This window comes from Chenopodium quinoa, unplaced genomic scaffold (assembly GCF_001683475.1).
Source record: "Chenopodium quinoa cultivar QQ74 unplaced genomic scaffold, ASM168347v1, whole genome shotgun sequence".
In the NCBI taxonomy this organism is placed as follows: Eukaryota; Viridiplantae; Streptophyta; class Magnoliopsida; order Caryophyllales; family Amaranthaceae; genus Chenopodium; species Chenopodium quinoa.
The window spans coordinates 3,309,400-3,332,110 of record NW_018743206.1 but is presented as its reverse complement, the minus strand read 5'-3'; positions in this window follow the sequence as shown (position 1 = coordinate 3,332,110).

Here is a 22,711-nt window from a genome sequence, read left to right as displayed (position 1 = left end):
TTTCTTCATCTTCATATGCCATCTCACATATTAAAAATCGTAATGTCAGGATCCGGGGAAGGAGAAGGGCATGGTTTCGGTGGTGATTGGGGTGGGGTTCAGTTGTGGTTATGGGGAAGGAAGATGGCTAAGTTTGTTTTTTAATTATTATTTTACCAATCACGTGTTTGTTATATTTCCAAGAACCTATTATATATAACAGGTTGGTTGATTCGGTTGGATCAAATAAAAGCAAAATACCTCCAAATTCCTTTTATAAAAAACAACACCTCCTAAAATTCAGATTATTACAACAAATTTAAAAGTTATTTAGATAGCATTATGACTAGCTTTCTTGTAATAACAAACAATATCAATTTTTTATAGTAAATAATTGATACATTAATGTCCACCATTAGTGATTTAATTTACAGGTTTTCAGTGAAAATAATTATTCTATAGATTTTTCGAGTTGGGTTAAGATTGAGGAAAACATTTAGGGAAATTCGCATTGGTACACCTTTAAAATTGGCTTTTATCTTTGGTACACTATAAACTTTTTGTCTTCCGACTAGTACACCTTTACTTCATGTTTCTTCACACTACTACACCTTTATTTTAAATTCAAGCTCAATTTGGAACCATTAAGGATCAATTACCTCAAAACCTGACTCGAACAGTTCTTAGCACGAAAAAAATTAAAGACATGCAAACTAAGATATCTCTTGACACACAAAACAAGGTAATCATGTAATTTTTTTTAAAGTGGTGTTTAAACTCAATTTGGATCCCTTAAGGGTTAATTTGATCCGCAAAACCTTAACAGAACAATTCTTATCGCACAAATCAAATCATATAATGTTTAAAAGGGTAGTTTAGTCTTGTTACTAATTAGTTAACTTAATGGGCCCAAATTGAACTCAAATTTAGCAAAAATTAACATAGAGGTATACCAATGGGAAGAAACATAAAGTAGAGGTATACCGTTTGGAAGGGAAAAAAATTAACAGTGTACCAATAAGAAAAGTTAATTCTAAGGGGGTGTTTGGTTTGATCAATGAAAACGAAGTGAAAAGGAAACAGATAAGAGGGGAGAAAGGAATCATTTAACTATTACCTTTTCATTTGTTTGGTTTAACTATGGAAAGGAATCACTTTGTGTTTGAGGAGGGTAAGGGTTATTGTTACCTTAGGTTTAGAGAGGTAACGAATAGGTGGAATCTCTCACCCTTAGCTAAAGGTAATAATTACCAAACCTTCTAACCAATAAACATTTGGTAACGGTAATGGTTTAACCCAATCTGTTTCCAACCCAAAATATACACTAACCAAACATGTTGCAAAGGTGTACCAATGAGAATTTTCCAATCATTTAACAACTTACTCCCTCTGTGTTTACAAATAACTGAAACATTTTGAGTTTCACAAAGTTTTAGGAAGGTTGGCTGAATTAATTAAATTAACAGGTAGGGGGTATAATTTGGGTTGTAAAATAGATCATATTAGGGGATTGTGTTAAATAGGTTGAAAAACCCTTGACCCAAACCTAACCCATTTATTAAACTGGTTGAAAACCCTTGACCCAAACTTAACATGTTTATTAAATGGGTTACTGTAAGGAATATTTTAAGCATCCCACACTAGAGCCCCACTATGACCATACACTTAAGCATGGTGAGGTCCAAAGGGTAGGAAGCTAGAGTAAAAGAGTCACCAACAAGTTTTAGGAACTTGTAAACCGTTCACAGGGTGAAGGTTACACCACTTCAAGATCCATGAGATCGCTAACTCCATAGTGGTCTGGAACCATTACTGGATATTTGGGGATGAAAATACAAATCCAACCTAAAAGAGATTGAACCTGCCCTAATAATAGGCCTCTACTTTATTCTTCTCATATTCATGTGCGCTTTCTGACTAACACACAATCAATAGGTTAATCCTAAACTTGTTTAATCTATGTTGGTTGAATATTAATGCACAAGCAAAAATATTATTGGTGATCACTTGGATTATAATCATATTAGCCTAAATAAGATTAATTAATTATCTTATTAAGCGTGATTACTAGTACAAATTCCCTTAAACATGCATAAAAGGGGTGATCAAGCAACAACAACGAATAACATATATCAAGCAACATAATAATCACAACCATCGTCATAATAATCTCATCAAAGCTTAATAATAATAGCAAGATCCTAGGCATGATACTAACATGATTAATAACAAACCCTAGCATATCACTAAACATTAAAGATCAAAGCTTTAGCCCTAACATGATACTAACAAGATATTAGAAAAGAAATAGGAAGCATCATAATAATGTCAGAAATATTAGTTAACCCTAAACATGATACTAGGAAGCGATAAAACATCCTAACATGATACTAAGAATCAACAAAATAATCTAAGCATGATTTCCATATCAAAAGATTAATAATTAAAGCAATTATATCACTTACTTGGATTACTCGTATCTCTTTCTAATAACAAAATACACGCGTTAGTAACTTCAAGAAAAATATTAAATTAAACAATTAAATTAAATAATTGAAATAGGGATTTAGGACCAATAAACCATTAGAAATTATCAACCTTTTACGTCTAGGGCGAAGCCAACTTTGAACTTAGCTAGGTGTGTCTAGAACTAATGTATGCGGAATTTTATAAGAGGGAAGGTTTAGAAAAAGAATATAGAGAAAGAATAAGCTTCTAGCTTAAGAAAGGAGAGAATAGAACTAGATGATTGTTGATGAATAAAAACGGGGAGATACGGCCCCTATTTATAAAAACATAGTCCGGAAACGATAGAAAAGAGTTCAAGTACCATTCGGAATAAAAGACCTCATGTCGCCAACGACAAGAGTTAGCGCCTAACAACAGGCTTAGCGCTAGGCGACAGGTATTATTCCAGGCGACATACCTGTCGTTTGGCGCTGGGACAGTTTTTGCGGATTTTTTTTATCATATCTTTTGACCCAGAAGTCCAAATATGTCATATAATATGTCGTTGTGAAGCTCTTGAAGTCTAATTTCAAATCCAATTAGAATCATATAAAAATATGTTGTAGATAAAAAGATATTTCTTTCATATCTTTTTCGCTATAGCTCGGAATCAATATTATAATATATCATTCGAGATAATTTCAAGATCTATCCAATGATATAAGATTTGGATAAAAATTATGAGGCACAAAAATAATATTTGACTGTCTTTGAACATTTTTAAATTCAAATAGATTAGGACTTAAAAAAGAAAAGTTTTTTAAAAAAAGGAAAGTTTTTATTCAATTTCAAATTCTTTAATTTTATCTTTTCAAAAAGAATAATTAAGATCTTTTAAAAACTCATGGAATTAATCATAATTAGTTTAGGAATGAGATTAAACCTTTGGACCCTCCACATGATCACTGGGTCGTAGGTAAAATCCGGTTTGGGCCCAGTTTAGTATTTTTGTCATAACTTCCTCATTATTCATTGGAATTGGGCTTATAATATATCGTTGGAAAGGTTTTTTCAAGACCCATCCAAGTACACCATTATTGGACCCATATCATGGACTAAAATAAACTCGAATAGACGTTTACATAAATAGAGTAAGAAAAGAAATATTTTCGAAAGCAGAAAGAAAGATATTTAAATAAAAACAACCACATCATTAGACTTTTCACAGTTTACCTCGTTTGATAATCAAATGACGTGAAATGTATCATCATTTGGTTTGGTTTTTGGGGAGACATAATTGGGTGTCTACAAAAGCCCCCACTTTGACTGAGTTAAGAGAAACGCAAGTTTCGAAAACAAAAGTCAAAGTAACGATAGGGACGAACAATGATTCTGAACGTTCTACGACCCTTATCATTCTTGTAAAGCCGGTACCTACAAACTGGCGTTAGTGAAACAGATAATAGAGTTAAGAAATATGTATCTTGCACCGTCGAGCACATATATTTTGAATAGCCAATTTTTGTTTGACGATCTTCCTCAAGCTAGGGGATCTCGCTTGAAAACTGCTCCGCTTGTAGCTGCCTTCAATTTCTGTTGTTTTATGACCATCTTCCACATCCTAGGGAATATGATCGCAGATAACTCTGCTTGTATTCATCTTCACTGCTGTTGTGACGTCCTTCCTCGTCTTGAGAATTCTATCATGAACCACCACGCCTCGATTGATCCATTGAACGACAATCTTCCACGCCTTGGGAATTCTACAGCAAACCACCTTGCTTGAGCGATTTACTAAATAACTGTCTTCCACGCCTTGGGGATTTTTATCATGAGCTTCTGCGCCTTGAGCAACTCACAAATGACAAATTTCCTCGCCTCGGGTAAAATGTCGTAGACTCCTTCGTCTTGAGCAATCTTCCGAATGATAATTTTCCTCGCCTTGGGAAGTCTAATAGTATAAAAGTTTCCACGCCTTGAGAATCCTGTCGTGAGCTCCTACGCCTTGAGTAGCTCTTGAGTGAATTTCCGCTAAGTACCCACTCCTTGGGATGCAATCGCCAACTTTTACGCCTCGGGAAGTGTGCATTAATCGACAATTTTTCTCCGTCTTGGGAAAACTTGTCCAAAAATTATGGGTCTCTTCGTCTTGAGAAACTTGTTGTGCAAGCCGTCCGTGCTTTAGGACATAATCATTTTTTGTTGAATCAAAGTAGTTTTATTTGACAACCTCTACATCTTGGGGAGCACCGTCTAAGTTTGCTTCGCCTTGAGCTATCTTCTCAAGTAGGGTGACTACTTTTGCATCTTAGGGAATGTCATCAAATACTGCTACGCCTTGAGCCATCTTATTCAAATTTTCTCATCTCATTGCCTTGGAAGTGATAGCTTTGCATGTCTTTGAAAACTTGTGCGTTCTGTCTTAGATCTTTGTAAAGGTCACTTGTCCGTCTGGGACTTAGTGCCCCTGCATATATGTTTTGGACTACAAGACTTTGCTTATGTTTTCCATAGGGTTGACCTAAAGTTTATTGTGCTTGACATTATGATTGCTTTGACTTGAGGTTAGACTCAAGGTGATTGACACGCGTGTTAGACTCAACTCGATGTAATATGACACGACATGACTCAATGTGCATGACTCGACTCATGTGTGCATTTTATTGTGATGTACTTAACTCAAAATGCTGAAAAACAAAAGTTTTTCGTTATTTTTGTGGAGGTCACCGACTTTCTCTCGAAAAAGAGAGACGCAAAAAAGAATCGAAGAGAGTGTTGGATGGTGCATGTTGATTGAGATTAGTCAAATGTATGTCGATGTTGCATCTCATGGTGCAAGGATTATAACATCATAGAATATCTCAATTTTTGACTCAATGATGCAAGTATTTAGGTAACTAAGCCACGGAGCCTAAGCACTTCATACTTTGCATTGTGATAATGTTTGTGATGATGAGTAATTAATGACTCTAAGATGACGAGGCATGCTTCAACGTTGTGTTGATATTTCATGACAAAAGGTTCCTTAGGGGAAGATTATTTGTCTATGTATCTGTGATGTGTGTGCAAGTGACACTAAAGCTAGGCTGCAAGCCGAAGTGTATGGAAAAATATATTTTTTGAAAAGAGTCAAATAATGGTGCCTCTTAGACTGGGTAAGCTAATAATGTAGTGATCAAGCCCCCAAGTCTTGCTCTAAATGGATATGATGAGCGTAGGAGATCCCTTGATATGATCATGCATGAATGTGTATATGAATGAATGCATTTTAGTACGACCACACCTCGATGTGAGGTTGCCTACGTATCCATTAGGAATCAGGTCGAACGTAGCTCTAACCGAACCTTGCACAAGTATATGTATACTCAAAGAGGTCTTTGAAGGTTTATAACATGGTTAGGCTAAAGGTTGAAGAAGAAAGAGATAAAGGCTCAAGACCCTAGATAAGCCCCCAAGGTGTGCAACCTTTCTTTTGAAACTTCGTTAATCGACATGTAGTCGCCCCGTAATGTGAAGGAAGTCCAAAAATTAACCAGTTGTCTGGCAGCTCTGGGAAGATTTCTCAGTCGGTCAGGTGACAAGTGCCTCTACTTCTTCCAACCGATCAGGAAGAAGACTAGATTTGAGTGGGGGATGATGCTGAGGCGGTTTTGTAAAAGCTGAAAATGCATTCGCACTCTTTGCCTAAATTGGTCAGCCCCTTGCCCAAACAGGCGCTCTTTATGTATCTGGCTGTTTCAAATCATGCCCTTAGTGATGTTCTCTTAGCTGAAAGAGACAGCAGCCAGCTTCCGGTCTACTTCATTAGCCAAGTTCTTAGAAACACGGAACTTCGGTACCCCATGGTCAAAAAATTTGTCCTCGCCCTTTACATGGTTGTTAAGAAAGTTGAATCCTTATTTCTTGGCACATCCGGTTATGGTCTACATTGACTAACCGATCAAGCGGCCAATGACGACCCTGGGATCCTCTGGCTGAATGCTCAAATGGGCTATTGAGTTGCAGGGACTGGAAAACACTTTTGAACCGAGGAAGGCAATAAAGGGGTAGGCATTCGCCGCCTTTATTGTTGAAATGACAAGGTCGGCTGAGCCGGACAATATCAATCAGGTATACTCTTTGTCAGTCTCCTGAGGGGGACAAATATGAATATGCACTACGGGTCAAGTTCCAGGCCTCAAACAATGAGGCCAAGTATGAAGCCTTACTAGCCAGTATTTGAATGCGCAAGGCGACAGGAGCAACAAAGATTGACGCCTGCTCTGACTCCCAACAGATCGTTAGCCAATACAATGGTGTCTATGAAGCCACCCATCCGACTATGATCAAATATTTGCAAGCGTTAAAAGATGAAGATGGGACACTTGAAGACTTTAATCTAAGTCAAGTGCCCAGATCAGCAAACAATCAGGCGGATGCTCTATCAAAACTGACATCATCCGCACCCTGTGAAACGCCTCGGTCAGTGTTCTGGAAAATCATGGAAAAAAGAAGTATATCTGATGAAGATCCCATTAGAGTACTTGACTGAAGCTCTACCTGGATGAATAGAATCCGGGCATATCTTAAAGACGGCACCCTCCCTGATTCACTTAAGGAGTTGGCCGTGCTGAAGAAACGGGCTGCAAGCTTTGAGATGAGACAAGGAGAGGTTTTCAAAGCAAGTTTTCTGAAGCCTCTTTTGAAGTGTGTAACCCTAGAGAAGGGGCAAGAAGTTTTTGAAGAATTTCATCCCGAATACTGTGCCACTCATATAGGCGGCAAATCCTTAGCTGTCATGGCCAGGCGACATTACTTTTGGCCTACCCTTGAGGTTGATTCTATGGAGATGGTTAAAAATGCGACACGTGTCTGAAATTTGGCAAGCTAATCCATCGTTCGGCCACCAATCTGACGACAATCCACAATCCGGTATTGTTTTTTAAATGATGCATGGACATCCAGGGCCCATATACGGCTGCTCCAAGCGGCAAGCGCTACATCCTAGTGGCTCTGGATTACTTTACTAAATGGGTAGAGGCAGAGGCAGTCAAAAAATCAAGACAAAGGACGTCATTTCCTTCATCTGGAAGAATATCATCACCCGTTTTAGGGTACCTTTATCTATGGTTTTTTACAATGGTCTTCAATTTGAGAAACTTAAAATAGCTGGCGGGCCATGGGTGGATGAATTACCACACCTTCTACAGGCCATCAGAACAAAAACGAAAGGGGCAACTAGAGAAACTCCATTTCTCATGGTGTATGGGGCAGAAGATGTCTTGCCCATTGAACATTATGAGCTGACTCTTCGGATTATGCTATATGATGAAGAGACAAACTAGGAGGCCATGCGCCTGGAATTGGACTCACTCCTAGAGCGCAGGGGCAATGCCGCCTTGCGCCATGAGATCTACCGTCTGAGAATGACTCGGGCCTACAACAAAAGAGTACACAAGCGCCCTTAAAAGTTGGGGACTTTGTGTTACGGAAAATGGAAGCAGTTGGTAGGGAAAATGAGCAAGGCAAGCTAACCCCAAATTGGCCCCTACCGAATCTATGAAGAAGTCAGAGGCGACAACTACCACTTGGAAGCACCAGACGGAAGGAAGCTACCTAGAACTTGGAATGTAGATAACTTAAAGAAGTACTGCTTCTGAAATTTTGTAATGTTTTTGACCTGTTAATGAAATTTTGCCTTCATTTTCATTCTTATCTTTATTTACTTTATTTTGAGTACCAACTGTATAAAGTGCAGAAGGATCATGCTCACAAATTTGAAGGATGTCGCCTGCACAATGTTCCGACCGATCCTACTTACCTTTTTTTATCTCCGACTTTACAATGTCCAGACGGAACAATTAATAACCGACGACGATGGTTAAACATCGGCTGCACAATGTGCAGACGGACAATGTCGAGATTTTATAAGCTACCGCCTGCACAATGTACAGACGACCTTGTATGCTTTATAACTTGTTAAAATTATAAAGGAATCGTCTACCCAAAAAGAAAACACCTAAGATCTTTAATAGGGGACCCGACTACACCAAAGCAGTCGCCCCAAAACTTATTAAATTTTTAAAATAAGTCAATAACATAGCGGCTATGTATTCTTTATTAATTTTTAAGCTAAGTTAATAACTTAGTGGCTATTTACTCGTTAAAAGGGGCCAATGGCCGGATGAATATTATTTAAACTACCGTCTGCTCCAACATGAGTACGACTGTCTTCTCTAACATGAATCAGACAACTGGCAACGTCCATTAGGGTGAATTTGTCGAGGAGAAGCATCTCCCATTTGAGTGGCACATTGCTCTACGAACACAACAAGCGGCCCTACCAAATGCACTATGGCAGCACTCGCAGTCGTTTGATTTAATCTAACTTGAAATCGGCTACTGTTTCATATTAGAGGCTACCTTAACGCCTGTTCTTGCTCTGGGCAAGGCAGACGGACAATTCTTTTTTCAACAAACCAGCTAAGTCAAAAAACTTAGCGGCTTATCTATATTTCACAAGGTATTTGGCCGGATGCATTCAAGAAATCGTCTGCTCTACATGGTCGTCTATTGCTTGGTTTGGGGCAATCATCATAGTGATTGATTGACTTAGAAACAATGCATACTCTTTAAAGTATTAATAATTTCTCAGTCAATCAATCCACACAACCGAAACCAACCGACATCCGTCTAGGGGCAAGGACATTTGCATGGTATACAGGTTAAAAGTACTTAGCAAAAAAAAATACGTGTAGAAAAAATTGAAAGTTTTGAAATTTTTAAGGCATAATGCAAATTTTAAACCAGTCAAACGACCGTATGCTTCAATAAAAGAAGCAGCCGCCTAAAACGGGTGACTTTTAGAATTAGTCGGCATTTCTGGGAGAAATTTGAATTACCCGACCCCTTGGTCAATAAAATACACGGTTACTCGGCAGACAGGCTGGAAAAGAAAATGCTTGGCCATTCGGCCGTAGAAAGATACCTAAAGCTCAAGTAGTAGGGGAGAAGTTCTCATTGTTAGCAGCCGCATCCTCCTTGTTTTCACCCGTCGGCTGCTCATCATCTTCTTCATCCTCCTTCTGCTCATCCTTAGAGGACTCCCTCGTGGAGCCGGACTCCTCAGCAGCAGCCTTGGTCGCTTCCTCCTGAGCCTGCTGAAGAAGGCGGGTGTTGAAATCATTGCTGGCTTGATCAAACTTTGTTTTCCAAGTATCATAGTCAACACCCGACTTAGCTGCTTCCCATGCCATCCGCATGATGGCTTCATTGTCTTCCATCATTTGTCATACAAGGGCCTCCTTCTCCTCCTCGTTGTGAGCCTTGTATTTGGCTCGGAGCTGCTTCTCCTAGTTAGCCAAGCGCAACTATAGGCAGCTCACTCGCTGCTTTGCCATCTCAGCATCCTGCTTGGCCTCATCCAAGGGCTCAAGCTTCTCCTTAAGGCCCTTGACTTCAGCCTTAAGCTCGTTGATCTTCGTCCGAGCCACCTCCAAGTCCCGCTTCACTTGTAGGTTGGCATCCTCCTGGGAATACATCATATCAAGTGTCAATAACTCATTTTGTGCAATTTGAAATTGAGATCTATCTAAAGCGGAGGTGGCCCGAGCATTAGCAGCCGTTACCTCTTTTGACTTCTCTAGGATTGGCTTTTTAAGCCCTTGTACGCGCAGCATGTCCTGCATTCGGTCAAAGGGGCGAATGGTTAGCATCAGGAGGATACAAGTGTGACTTGTAATAAAATTTACCAAGTTATTGCCTCATAGAGGATCCCCAAGATGCCATCCAAGTTGAGGGTGCCGACCCCTCAAACAGACGACCTGTCCTCATAGTCAAATGCTCGAAGCATCTCCTTGGCCATCTAAACGAGAGTTGGCCTCTTAGCAGGAGCTGCACAAATTAATATAACATAGGCCAAGAGAGGCCGAATGGTCTATATCTATGTAAAAAACATTAAGGAGAAGTATCCCTTACCCTCCGGCTGCTCCTCATCCCCCTTGACGTGCTTCTTCCCGTCTCCTACTGAGCCAGTAGCAGAAGTGAGTAGCTTGCCACTCTTTGATGCCCTTGGGCCATCTGGCTTGCTGATATCCTTATCAGCATAGAGACGAGAGCCATCGCCTCTCTTTTTAGGCTTGTGGGTAATGTGCTTTTGGGACTTGCCATAAGCACCCACATCTTCGGCCTTCAGCTTCTGCAGCTTAGGGTCGGATGGTTTGGAGGGAGAAGACTTGGTGGAACCAATTTGCACCAACAAAGAATAGTCAGAAAACATGCAGACTGAGGAAAAATCTTGTTAAAAAAAGACAAGTGTGATAAACCTTTACTTTAGGGGTTCCGCCAGTTTTTTGTTCCTCGTTAGACCGTTTGAGAACGTTTAAACGGTACATAGATGCAGAGGCTGTAGCCGGCTTCTTAGAGGCCGAGAGCTTCTCTATATCTTTGTCTGCACAAAGAAATAAGAGTTAGAAATTTGCAAGCAAATATTGAAAACAGCTAGAGCATTAAAAACATCAAACGGCCGACTACCTCTTGGCATCTTTGTACTCAGGCCCCAGGCGGCCAAGTACACACTATCCGAGAGCCACTCGTAAAAAGGAATGTAACTTTTGGGGTGACTTCCTTCTCCCTTATCTGCTCGTTTGTCCGGACGGACAAGTTGAATAGACCCTTATAAAAAATTTCCTCATGGTTTCGCCTAGGAAAAGGCGGCATGGCTTTCTTTCAAGCTAGGATGGGGGATCCTTATTCCACCTGTTATATTTTTTATTCAGCAGGCGGTCAGAGGAGTGGAATATATAAAACTTTGTCCTCTAATCCTTTTACTTGGACTCCTTGCTGGTTGCCATCATGTACCCCTTGCAGGTGGTCATGGTGTACTAGCCTTCGCCGCTTGTTTTCGACGCTCGACATAGATAGTGCATGTGGGAGAATGCCTCAAAGCTGGGATCCACCTCCAGCATTTCACATGCGGCAACGTACCCGATTATATTAATCCATGAGTTCGGGACCAGTTGCTAGATACCCAGTTGGTATCCATCAAGAATTCTCTCCAATGCCGGATGGAAAGGGAAGCACATACCCGCATGAATGGTTGCCTCAGAACAACCAAAGCTCTCATCGTGGTAGCGGGCCATTCTTGGATAGGTGGTCGTATCTACAGCATCCGGCACGGTGAGAAGGAACCCATGTCCCATGACATGCTTAGACTTGAACTTGGTCAGGTCGGCATTCATTAGGTCCCGCCTGCCTTCAGGAATGTGCTTATAATAGGGAGCACGCTCCGGGCGGTTAGTAGCATGCGGCTCGGCCCAGCCTTCACCTTTTTCCACTAAAAAGGACTCCCATGTCGTGTTTATTTTAGCTCATGCCTCCTCCGAGTCAACAGAGGCACTATCAAAAGATGACGAGGTCGAGTCATCATCATAGGTCTCAGAAGAGCTATGGGACTGCCGGCTGGTGCCAGTAGGGTCCTCCCTCAATCTCCCCTCCGACGCCTGTCTAGAAGGCTTGGGCGCAAACTAATTTTCACCCTCCCACAAGATTGTGTCGCTGGGAGTTGGGGAATGGTAATAGGTTGGAGTTGTAGGAGGTTAAGAAGAAAGGCTTAGAGGATGGTCTTGAAGCTCACTAACAGGCGTCCTAATATAGCCGTCTGAATATATACAATGAACCCCTTCAAATGGTCGAAAGAACCATTCGAATTATAAACTCTTGTAGTTCTCTTGGTTATATCCATGGTGTCCTGCATAGACATAGATTCGGTCGGATTTAGGGAAGTTCGCAAATCAGGGTCCATGAACGAGCATTCGGCACCCCTAGTTCTAGATTCAGCCGTCCCCGGTGACCGGCTGATCACTACCCTAGGCCGTGTCGTGTGCGTTTGGGAAACCATTTTCAAAAACAAAGTAAGGAAAAAGTAAAAAAGAAAGAAAAAGAAGACGACGGTTTACAGACAGATTTGCAAACGATTGTCGGATTCCTGCAACGAACTAGTGAAGAGTTCAGAAGTGTTGCCTTGCAAGGCTTCTATTGCTTCCCTGCAGCTACTTGCTCGCAAGGCTATTATAGCAGCAGCTGCTGCAGTTACTGCCTCGCAACATAAGCAACTACTGCCTCGCATCATAAGGATGCTACTTCAATGCTCTTGATGTTCTTCTAGTCTACGCTACTGCTTTTATGCTCCTGTAGATGCTGCTTATATGCTCTACGCCACTGCTATTTTACTCTTGTTGCTGCTAATCTGCTCTATGCTACTATTGGAATATTATTACATTTGGTCTGTTACAATATAAAACTATATTCTGTTTTTTTTTTTTTTTTGAATTAAAATTGTAATGTTACAACTTTATATTAATAAAAATTATAAGTTTATATATATGTAAGTGTTTATATATCAATTTAAGTAAAAAAAAATTTATTTTTTTAGGGCATTAAGGGCACTGGTTCGGTTTGGTGCTAATAACTGTGTTATTGCCACTGGTTTTGAATCGGTGGCAAAAACTCTAACTTTATGGCATCCCTCGAATGAACACTGGTTCAAAACAAGTGCAATAGGGGGGATTTGAACCGGTGCTGTAGGGAATATTTCAAGCATTAACCCAAACTTGAACCCTACTGTGATCATACACTTAAGAATGGTGGCGTCCAAAGGGAAAGAAGCTAGAGCAAAAGAGTCGCCAACAAGTGTTTGGAACTTGTAAACCGTTCACGAGGTGAAGGTTACACCCCTTAACGATCAAGGAGATCGTCAACTCCAATAGGTCTGGAACCATTAGTGGTAGTTTCGGGACGAAGGTACAAATCCAACCTAAAAGAGATTGAACCTGCTCTAATCATAGGCCTCTACTTTATTCTTCTTGTATTCATGTGCGTTTTCTGACTAACATGCAATCATTAAGTTTACTTTAAACCTGTTTATCTATATTGGTTGAATATTAATCCACAACAAAACTATTATTGGCGATCACTTGAATTATAATCATATTAACCCTAAACAAGATTATTAAATATCTTATTAAACGTGATTACAAGTACAAATTCTCTTTAAATATGCGTAAAAGGTGTGGTCAAGGAATAAATAAATTTAACCAAGCAAAATAATAATCATAACAATAATAATAAATCATAATAATAATAATTATGAAAATAATCATAAATTATAACAATTACAAGAATAATCATATTAAAGCATAATAATAGCAATATCCTAGGCATGATACTAAAAATATTAATAACAAACCCTAGCGTGTCACTAAGCATTAAAAATCAAAACTTTAGCCCTAACATGATACTAACATGAATATTAGGAAAGAGAAGGAAGCATCGCGGGAATCATAATAAGCATATTTAATATTATAACCTTTACCCTAAACATGTTACTAGGAATCATTGTTATTCAAAATATCAAACATGATACTAGGAATCAAAATAACAACCTAGACATGATTTCTATATCAATAAATCAATTAAAGTACTTACTTGGATGCCTCGTATCTCTTTCTAATAACAAAATACACACGTTAGTAACTTCAAGGAGATTAATAAATTAAAGAATTATATTAAATAATTGAAATAGAGATTTGGGACCAAACCCTCATAAATCAAACCTTTCACGTCTAGGGCGAAGGTACCTTCGAACTTGGCTAGGTGTGTTTAGATCTTGTGAATACGGAATTTATTTTTGTAAAAAGTTGGTTAAGAAAGAGAGAGAGAATATCAAAAATTTCTTGATAAGAATTGATGAGAATTAGACGGAGAATTAACTATTGAAAATGGAGGTTTTAGGAGGCTATTTATACTAAAAATTAGCCGCACTTGATAAAAAACAAATCAGAGTTTTGAAAAGAATAAAACACGACCACAGTGCCAAACACGCGTCTGTCGCCAAACGTTGGAGTGCAGTACCAAACGCCAGGTCTGTCACAAGGCGCTGGTCCTTCCATTAGACGCTAGAATCAATTTTCCACGAGTTTTATTATTTTGATAAAATTTAGTCGTACAAGAGGGCAAAATCTTATTTTCCTTAAAGTACTTCTTTTATTCTGATTAAAACTCTTAAAAGTCAATTAAAGTTAATTTATCAATGCTAATTAAATTAGGAATTAAAATAACCTTGTAGAAGAATCTAGAAGACTATAATCAATTCTAATTGCATTAGGAATGATAAATCAATATTAGGCCCTCCTCTAGATCATTGGACCGCATATAAATATCAAACCGGGCCTAGTTTAATAATTTGGCCATAACTTCCTCATTATGCATCGGAATTGGGCTTATAATATATCATTGGAAAGCTCTTTTTGAACTCGACCCAACTACACTACTATTGGACCCTTGCCATTGACCAATAAAAACTGGATTGGTTGTTTTCGGAAAATAGGTTTTCAAAAAACAGAGAGAAATAAAATAAATAAAAACTAACTGCAACACTAGACTTTCCACACTTTCACTTCATTCGATTATGATACGACGTTAAAGGTACTCATCACTGGATTTGGTTTTGGGGAGACACAAATGGGTGTCTACAGAAGCCCCCATTTTGACTAAGTTTGGAGAATCGCAAGTTTCAAAAACAAAAGTCAAAGTATCGATAGGGACGGAGAATGATTAAGAACGTTTTTCGATCCTAAATCACTCTTGTACAGACGACCTTGTATGCTTTAGTATAAACAGAAAAAAGAGTTAAGAAATGCATATCTTGCACCGTCGAGCACACGTCTCTGGGAGTAGCAAATTTGTCGCATTTGTTGTCGTTGTGACAACTTTCCACAAGCTAGGGAATGCCATCGAAGATAACTTCTCTTGAAATAACTTCCAGTTGTTGGTGATAACCCTCCACAAGCTAGGCAACGCCGTCGATCAATGCTGCTACATCTCGAGCCTTCTCCTTGAATCATAGTGAAATGCTTCCAAATCATAGCAAAAGTCGTCGAAGACCACCTCATCACAAACCGCCCTTCTCAAATCTTGGTGACAACCTCCACAATCTTAGCGAATGTTGTCAAAGACCGCCCATCTCGTGCAATCTTCTTAAGTCTTGGTGACAACCTCCACAATCTTAGCGAATGTCGTCGAAGACCGCCCATCTCGTGCTATCTTCTCAAATCTTGGTGATAACTTCCACAACCATAGAAAAAGCTATCAGAGACCGCTTCATCTTGAATCGTTCTTTTCTTAAATCAAATAATAACCTCCCCAATCATAGTGAAAGCTATCGAAGGTCGCTTCATCTCAAATTGTCCTTCTCAAATTCAAGCGAGAGACTTTTTTTAATCTTATAGTCCCCTTGTTGAAAGCTTCGTCATCTTAAATCTTCAAATCAACCCTTCCATCTTTGGAAAATCTTTTTCAATAACCATATCTGCGATTCTTAAAGGCTTTAAATTGATTTGTGAAAATCTTCCATCTTAGGAATTCTTTGTGAACCATTATATTGGTGCCTTTGAATTGTGAACATGTATGTCGGTGCTTTTATTGCTTTTATGAACCATTATGTTGGTGCCTTTGCAATGAGCCAATGTTTAGTTTCTTTAATCCAAGTGAGACGATCTTTTCTCAGGTCAATCACTTTATGTGATTGTAATCAAGTCGACTAATTAATCATGTGAAATTGCTTATAGGGGCTAACTGGCGTACCAAGGAACCCAAAATAGTTGTATGAGGTCCGCATAATATAATATGGGGGCCACACATTGTGTCGTCGCACCAACGCTTGCTAAAAGACACTGGCGCCAAACTTTGCTTCTATCAACTGGCGACAGCCTTGTCGTCTGGCGCTGGAGTCGAGTCTTCCCTAATTTGCTCTTGCTGCTGCTATTCGTTACTTAGTTTCGCTCCGAATTTTGAAATTGGTTGTTTTCTTTCAACTAAATCCGCTCAGCTCTTCATCTCTAAGTTACTGATCCGTGTAATTTTGCTTAAACTCCTCTCATCTTGGAGGAATCACATGTGGTCATATTCGCAATTTTTTTGAAAAAATCCGAGAATATTCTTACTCTCTTGCTCTTTGGAATGTACCTGTACTTATATTTTGGACTATAGGACTTTGCTCATCTTTCTTTAGGGTTGACCTAAGACTTAGTGTTACTTGACTCATTGACTTGACACGACTCAAGGTATAAGCTTGACTTAATGATGACTCACTTTGTGTGACTAGTGTGTGCATAGTGCTGACTCAATGTGATAACATGACTCAATGTGTACATGACTCGTGTGTTCATTGTAATGTAATCATGCGACTCGAAAATGCAAAAAAGCAATAATTTTCCGTCACTTTTGTGGAGGGTACTGACTTTCTCCCGAAAAAGAAAGACGCGAAAAAGAAGCGAAGTTTTTGAAGGTGCATGTTGAATTAGCTTAGTCAAATGTTTTGAAATGGATTAATTCATCCTAGGCTATCTCAATTGATGACTCCGTGATGACTGTATTTGGGTAACTTAGGCACGGAGGCTAAGAACTTCATACTTTGTGATGCAATGATGATTGATGTTGATATGACAAAGCATGCTTAAGCGTTGTGTTAAGATTTCATGACAAAGGGATCCTAAGGGAAAGTATATTTGGTCATGTATCTGTGCGGTGTGTGAAAGTGATACTAAAGTTAGGCCGCAAGGGTTAGGTGTGGGAAAATATTATTTCAAGAAGAGTCAAATGATGGTGACTCTTTAGGCTAGGAAAGCTAATGATGTAAGGATCAAGCCCCCAAGTCTAGCTCTAACTAGATAGGGATGAGCATTGGAGATCCCTTGATATGATCATGGTGTGAGTGTGTGAATGTGAATATGAATGCATTTTTATTACGGCTACACCTCGATGTGAGGTTTCCTACGTATCTGTTAGGAATCAGGCCGAACGTAGCTCTAGCCGAACCTCGCACAAGTGTGTGTATACCTCAAAAAGGTCTTTTTAATATTTGTAACGTGGTTAGGCTAACGGTTGAAGAATAAGGGGATAAAAGGCTCAAGACCCTAGATAATCCTCCAAGGTGTGCAACTTCGCTTTTGAATCTTTATATTTTTATTCTTTAGGCTTTCTATTCTTTTGAGCTCTTTCTTTTCTTTTTTTTTTGGCTCTCTTTTTTTTGCTTTTGCATTTACTTTATTTTTATAAGTGTGGGCAATCCTGATCATGCGGTCTATCACTCACTTGGCAGTCATGTTTCTCAGGCAGAGTACCGAGCACTCGATAAGAGACGCAATCTGAGACGTGTTCAAATCGAATACATTTTCATATCAAAGACATTGGAACACTTACCCTTTTGTACATTTTTATTTTTTTTTATTTTTTGCTTATCGTTTTTCTATTTTAATATTTTGAAGTCACTCAAGCTTTTTATTAAATCGAAAATTGCATAAGTTGCACACCATCCCATCCCAAAGTTAGGTAGATATGGGATGAAAAATGAAGGGTCTATCTTTAGACGATGCTCGAAGTGGTTTATCAAAAAAGGATTGTATATTTGAAGGGTGAAAGGTAATATGATGTGGCTACAAGGGGTGCCTCAAATCATTGGTATACCTTGTGCTTAGTTCGACAAATTTTTTATTTTTTTTAAATGCGATGAAATGAAATGATCATATGTAAGGAAAATAAATGCTCATTTTATTAAAGGGAAAAAGTAATGGTCCTAAAAAATAAATCTAAGGAGAATAAAAAGATTCCTATGCTAGACTTATTGGGGAAAGGGAAAATAAAAGAAATAGAACAAAGGAGATCACGAAATCTTGTCGTTGAAGCTCGCCTCTGTCTTGTGTCCTTTGCTTTATCATCACTCGCTCTTCTTACTAGCTGGAGGCATGGGAAGCTTGTCATTATCGATCAAAAGTTTGATAGCCTCCTTTAGCTTCCAATAGCTCTCAGTAGTATGATCCCTACCTTGATGATATTTGAAATGTGCGTCTGGATTCCAACTAGGCAATCTCTTTTCAGGTGCAGGATCTTTAATAGGTCCAATGGGAGTAATGAGTCCCTTGGCATGGAGTCGATCGAAGGCAGTATCGTAGCTCATCACAATAGGGGTGAAGTCTTTCCTTAGTTGCTTTTTAGATCCTTGATTATCCATGGCTAAAACTTCACTGAGATCAAAGGTACTAACATTGTTACTAGAGTGGGCATTTTCAGAAGAAGAAGGATTGTAGTTCTTCTTTTCTTTCTAGCCACTATTGTTTCTATTGTTAGTAGCTTTATGCTTTGCGAGGTCATCTTCAATCTCGAGGCCTATGTCATAGATGGCTTTGAAAGTATTAAAGTTGTGTTGATATTTTAAGTGCTTTGAATACTTTTATTGTAAATTTTTAATGAACATCCTCACAGATTCTTTTTCGGAAGGTACCTCAATCATTTTAGCGGAAGTTTCCTTCCACTTGTTGAAGAAAGAAGTAAAACCTTCATTCTCTCTTTGTCTTAGCATCTCAAGTTGTCTATAATCGGTTTCCACTTGAATATTGCACTTATATCTATCAATGAAAGCACTTAATATCGATTCCAAGGTAGAGGTTTTCTCATTTTCAAGGGAGAAGAACCATTGTTGTCAAACGGTTTCAAAAGATAAGGAAAACAAGGAATGAAAGACTTTCTTATCAATCCCCTTAATGTTCATTATAGTTTCAAAGGCTATTAAGTTAAGATAAGGATTATCGGTTGCCTTGAACTTAGGGATTTCAATGGCATTGAACTTCTGCGGAAGAAGTTCCTTGCCTACCGAGACCCCTTGCAAACTGATGCCCTAGAATTTATAGTCATTGGATATCTTGATCAAGGTCTCTTGCATGAGATCAATTTTTTGTTGCTTCAAAGGATCATTGATTTTGAGAGTTAAAGCCTTCAACACCTCAGTTACGTCAGTCAAATGATTCCTAAGTTCATTGACTTCTTCTTGACTTGCCATTATCTTCTTAGCTTTTCTTTTCCGACTCACTTGTTTATCAAAAAGTTGAACTTGAATAAAGGTGTTATCTTTGATTAATCGCCCTTCTCTCCTTGACCAAGTACTGTGGAAAGGGAAATTAAGGATATTCATTATTTGTCTCAAACTCTATTCAACATGCAATAGATGGAAGAAGGTAGGAAGAATGAATATTTTCATACGGGGAAAGCATAGAGAATGGAAAGATGATGTAGATGGAGAGATATGACTAAATTAGGAATAAAATTTACCCCCCACTCGAATGAAGGAAAACGACTCATGCATGAACCTAAGACATGGTCATGGTGACATATAAATAGTGTGTGATTTTTATTGTGAGTGCAAGTGACATGCTATGAGTCTTGTGTAAGACCATGGAATTTAGTGCATAGACTCAATTAAGGACTTAACAAAGGTACCGTTATTAATAAAATAATCGAATTGATTAGCAAACTGTTTAATTATACTCATAGTGATGACTCGAGCAAAATATCGAACTGTCGCCAAAGCAACAGGACAGTCGACGCACTTTACAGTGTAGCGCCAAACGACAGAGCTGTCGCTTGACGCTGCACAACACAGTGTGGCGCTGCAGTCCAAATCGTGGCGTCATTGCTGGAACGTTGATCTGGGACTTCTTTCAGTATTATTACTCTACGGGACATGCCTAAAGTCGTACTAAGTCAATTCGGATTAAATTATTAGACTTTAATTACTCTAATTAATTAATTAATTAATTAGGCAAAGTTTGTTTAGTCATTAATCAGTTTATTTAATCTTAAACACAAGTCAAACACACGATTTGGAAAAACACATAGAGTATGCATAATAAATAATGCACAATTAGGTAAGTAGGCACAACATGATGAGTTTGCAACCTAACCATGGCTCTAGTTCTCTAAAGCTCGGGATATGGGTTAGTCAAAGAGGGTCATGATTAATTGTCCGGATGCACCGCGCGGAAGCCTTACCTTTTGTAGGGTTGGCGCGAGTGGATGGGACACCGCGAGTTAAAAACTCGCTTCCATGGTTTGGTGAATTCAACATTCTCGGATGTACCCTTTGTTGCACAGAGCGTTCAATCAGGTAGATGGAGCATGAATTCCTAGAGGGTTATGTCCATATGTAGAACACATATGGGTTTCAGAAAAGTGAGAAAAACTCAATCAGGAAGTAGGATCGAGCAAACAGTGCTAAAAACTAGTCAAAATTAGAACGCATATTTATGGCTCGGTATTGGAATAACTTGGCGCGAGCGAACAGAGGCTGTCGCCGTAATTTGGCTCTAGCGCCTGGCGCCAGAGTCAAATACTCGGCGACAGACTCTGTTTTCTGACGCTAATTCCTACATGCCTCAGCAACTTTCTGTGCTCGATAAAATTTTCCAGTTTCGCGCAGCATTATTTTGATCCTAGTTGTGAAAGATATTTCTCAAATTTCCTACGTGTAAATATCCTATGTTTTTAACTCATTACGGATGGTCTTTCCAATGAGATCTTTTTTATGCGTATGAAAATAATGTAAATCAAAATTACGCACATGAAATACTTAGAACTTTTTGAGTCTCATTCGCTCATTCTAAATCATTGCCAAAATAAGTTTTAGGAATCAATATAGAAATCCTCTCCAGTTGAGATTGCCAAAAATTGTAGGGAATATTTCAAGCATTACCCCAAATTTGAACCCCACTGTGATCATACACTTAAGCGTGGTGGCGTCCAAAGGGAAAGAAGCTAGAGCAAAAGAGTCTACAACAAGTTTTAGGAACTTTTCAACCGTTCACGAGGTGAAGGTTATACCCCTTAACGATCTAGGAGATCGTCAAGTCCAATAGGTCTGGAACCATCACTGGTAGTTTGGGGACGAAGGTACAAATCCAACCTAAAAGAGATTGACCCTGCCCTAATCATAGGCCTTTACTTTATTCTTCTCGTATTCATGTGCGCTTTCTGACTAACATGCAATCATTAGGCTTACCCTAAACCTGTTTATCTATATTGGTTGAATATTAATCCCCAACAAAATTATTATTGGAGATCACTTGAATTATAATTATATTAACCCTAAACAAGATTATTAAATTTCTTATTAAGCGTGATTACAAGTACAAATTCCCTTTAAATATGCGTAAAAGGTGCGATCAAGCAATAAATAAAAATAACCAAGCAACATAATAATCATAACAATAATAATAAATCATAATAACAATAATTATGAAAATAATCATAAATTATAACAATTATAAGAATAATCATATTAAAGCATAATAATAGCAAGATCCTAGGCATGATACTAAAAAGATTAATAACAAACCCTAGCATGTCACTAAGCATTAAAAATATAAACTTTAGCCCTAACATGATACTAACATGAATATTAGGAAAGACAAGGAAGCATCGCAGGAATCACAATAAGCATATTTAATATTATAACCTTTACCCTAAACATGATACTAGGAATCATTGTTGTCATTCAAAATATCAAATATGATACTAGGAATCAAAATAACAACCTAGACATGATTTCTATATCATAATATCAATAAATCAATTAAATTACTTCCTTGGATGTGTCGTGTCTCTAATAACAAAATACACACGTTAGTAACTTCAAGAAAAATAATAAATTAAAGAATTAAATTAAATAATTGAAATAGAAATTTGGGACCAAACCCTCAGTAATCAACCCTTTCACGTCTAGGGCGAAGGTAACTTCGAACTTGGCTAGGTGTGTCTAGATCTTGTGAATGCGGAATTTTAATTGTAAAAAGTTGGTTAAGAAATAGAGAGAATATCAAGAATTTCTTGATAAGAGTTTATGAGAATTAGATGGAGAATTGATTATTGAAAACGGAGGTTTTAATAGGCTATTATAGATAAAATCAGACGGACATGATAAAAAACGAAACAGAGTTTCGAAAAGAATAAAACACGACCGCAGCGCCAAACATGCGCCTGTCACCAAACGCTGGAGTGCAGCGCCAAACGCCAGGTCTGTCGCCAAACGCTGATTCTGTCGCCAGACGCTAGAATCAATTTTCCACGCATTTTCTTATTTTGATAAAATTTAGCCGTACGAGAGGGCAAAATCGTGTTTTCCTTAAAACACTTCTTTTATTCTGATTAAAACTCTTAAAAGTCAATTAAAGTCAATTTATCAATGTTAATTAAATTAGGAATGAAAAGAACCTTCTAGAAGAATCTAGATGACTATAATCAATTCTAATTGCATTAGGAATGATAAATCAATATTAGGCCCTCCTCTAGATTATTGGGCCGCATATAAATATCAAACCAGGCCCAGTGTAGTAATTTGGCCATAACTTCCTCATTATTCATCGAAATTGGGCTTATAATATATCGTTGGAAAGTTCTTTTCGAACCCGGCCCAACTACA